The following is a 2,901-nucleotide window of genomic DNA, read 5'->3' as shown; positions in this document are numbered from 1 at the left end:
AAACTTGGTTTTCTTCAAATTTATTTTTAGTCCATAATCGTTGCAATATATATTTAGTTGTTCAGCAAGGTGTTGCAGTTCTTCTAGTGTTCCTGACAGAAGGACGGTGTCGACAGCATATCTTATGTTATTAAGTGGCCCACCATTTATTCTAAGGCCCTCACTGACTTCGACAAGCGCTAATTCTGAGATGGCTTCACTGTATAAATTGAATAACAAGGGTGATAAAATACACCCTTGGCGGACCCCACGGCGAATCTGAATATCCTCAGTTAGTTCGTTTTCAACTTTCACTTTTGCTGTTTGGTTCCAATAGAGGTTACATATAATTCTAATGTCTCTACTGTCTATGTTTTTATTTAATAAAATTTCTTTAAGCCGTTTATGCTGCACTTTGTCAAATGCCTTCTCAAAATCAATGAAACAGGCATATACTTCCTGAGTTATATCTAAGCATCTCTGCGAAAGAACACTTACTGCAAACTGTGCATCTCGTGTTCCCAGTCCTACCCTAAATCCCATTTGTGTATTACTTATGCCTTCATCTAATTTCTTATGTATTCTATTGTGAATTACTTTTAAAAACAATTTCAAGACATGACTCATTAAGGCTATTGGTGCGATGTTCATTGCACTCCTTTGCATTGACTTTTTTGGGTAGCAGTATGAATGTTAATTGGAGCCATTCTTTAGGTATTATACCTGTTCTATATATGGTATTGAATAGATCCAAAAGAAGATCAATAGATTCAGTATTCACAATTTTGAGTAATTCGATAGGAACTTCATCAGGCCCGGGAGATTTACCACATTTAGCTTGTTTCATTGCATATTCAATTTCTTCTCGTATAATGGCAGGCCCAGTATCATCCTTAAATTCTTTGGGTGCTTCTGTTCTCTCTTTGTCTTCAAAAAGTTGTACTATGCATATATTGGGGCATGTGCATATGCTTAAAACAACCAGCTTGTCTTTAAAAATCTAACACAGCTAGCAAACTGCAAGATCAACAGGTAGACATTATCACAGATAAAAATCAAGATAAATGCATACGGACCAAATACATACAAGAAATCTTTGATGATAATAGGTCCGAACAACCTCCGTCCTAGATATGTAATGACTACTGTTTTTGCATGTAGGTATACCTATCAGTTTGAAATGTGGTTTAAAAGATGCTTTTCGGTACTACGAACAGACTTATAGTAGCATCAAAAACCTTTAGTAATAATTCAGTAATTGAGTAATAATCAATTCAAGTTTAAAAAAAATGTTTCATTGTGCCCCACCACTAGGGCACAATGTAACATACATATGGTTCAATGTAACATATAAATACGATCAAGTTGTAAAATAAACCAATAAGATTGCTTTAGAAGTATGCCCAATAAAAGTGCTATGCTATAGTTTTATTCCAATAATAAAAAAATAATATAAAATCAAAGGAAAAATAATACAAACGTTGAATATAGTAGTTACCCAATATTTAAATTAGTGAAGTCGATTCCGAAAGAAATAAATTGTTTTTGGCGTTGGGTTGATCCGCAAAAACTGGGTTCTCCAAAATTTTGAGGGCTATGATGTATCGTTTATGTGAAATAATTACATGCTGTAAACTCCGATTTTAACACATTTATGTAAAAATTTTCAAATCGGTATGATGTAAGAACTACGTATAACGGGTTGCCTACCTTGATATGTAATTTATCTATATGTAAATGTAATTTTTAAGCTGTCTAAAATTAGGTGCCGTTTTCGCTCTTAGTTAGGTTATGTTATTGTATGTAATTTGTGGAAACAAGTTATTATTTTTTTATAATTATAATAAAATAAACTAATGGCTTCAATTAAAAAGAAAACAACCAGGAAACAATTGTAAGTGATGTTAGACTTCATAAAAATAAATAGTGCTTACTGGCAAAATAGTCAAGGAAGGCTAAGAAAGTAGCCCAATTGTGAGAGGAATTTGCTATCATGGTAAATACAGTAGATGGTGGCCCTAAAAAACAGGAGAACAATGAAGACATGTAAGAAGATTAATTTTTGTTACTATCAAATTTAATAAATGCTAAATTTTTAGGTGTTCAATGAGTGGAAGATTTTGCAACTCATTTCAAAGATTCATCTTGGGGAGCCCCAGATTATAAATACATTGGAGTTTAAAAGTAAAGATTAATTATTGATGTATTATGTTTATTATGGTGTATAATATTTTTCAGAAGGAAAAGGAAGTCAACCTGTAAAAATTAAAAATGCAATAGTTTTATTTAAAATTCTATAAACATATCCTTTATAAAATTATATCTCAATTATGGAATAAACTGAATATAAACATTTTTTTTTAACAATTTTATAACTCAAAATTGTTTAGCCACTTTGTAATATGTTTCAGATTTTTTGTTTTGTCTTGATCTTTGTGTTATTCTTTTTGATTTTGTAACTAATTGTAACATAAATATGTACCTACATATCATTATGAAATATACTAATTATAAACACTTTTATTTAACAATTTGTTTTTATTTTTTTTATTTTACAACACGGAAGTTTGCAGGAATAATACTTTCATTTCTCTAAGGGTTATGAGCACACTTGGACCATTTGTAATATATTTTAGTTTGTTTTACAATTATCATTAGTCAACATCAATGCAACACAGGAATATATGTTTGCAGCTTTAACAGAGCTGTAATGTAAAACCCTGTGCTTGTACAAATAATTCTTTAGGACAATCCTTCATTCACCCCTGTGTCTACCAACTCTTCTCTACATTCTAACTCCAATAGATTTTAAATCATCCTCTAAATTGTCTTGATACCTAAGTCTTGGTCTTCCTCAGCTTTACTGTCCCATCAGCCCTCTTCTGTTAAAAACCTTTCCGACTGTTGCACCTACCTCTTGCC

General features: G+C 31.5%; 1 long non-coding RNA gene across 2 annotated transcripts; it reads left to right on the top strand.

Annotated features, from left to right (window-relative positions):
• Positions 1-1,811: 1,811 nt before the first annotated feature.
• Positions 1,812-2,324, top strand: LOC140433506 (uncharacterized). 2 transcript variants are annotated; one of them, XR_011949995.1, is made up of 3 exons: positions 1,812-2,025; positions 2,079-2,163; positions 2,218-2,324. It is a non-coding gene; the product is annotated as an uncharacterized lncRNA (long non-coding RNA). The 2 variants fall into 2 exon arrangements; XR_011949996.1 differs by having other exon boundaries at positions 2,221-2,268.
• The last annotated feature ends 577 nt before the right edge of the window (positions 2,325-2,901 follow it).

Source organism: Diabrotica undecimpunctata, chromosome 2 (assembly GCF_040954645.1).
Source record: "Diabrotica undecimpunctata isolate CICGRU chromosome 2, icDiaUnde3, whole genome shotgun sequence".
Lineage (NCBI taxonomy): Eukaryota > Metazoa > Arthropoda > Insecta > Coleoptera > Chrysomelidae > Diabrotica > Diabrotica undecimpunctata.
This window is presented reverse-complemented; position numbering and strand designations above follow the sequence as displayed.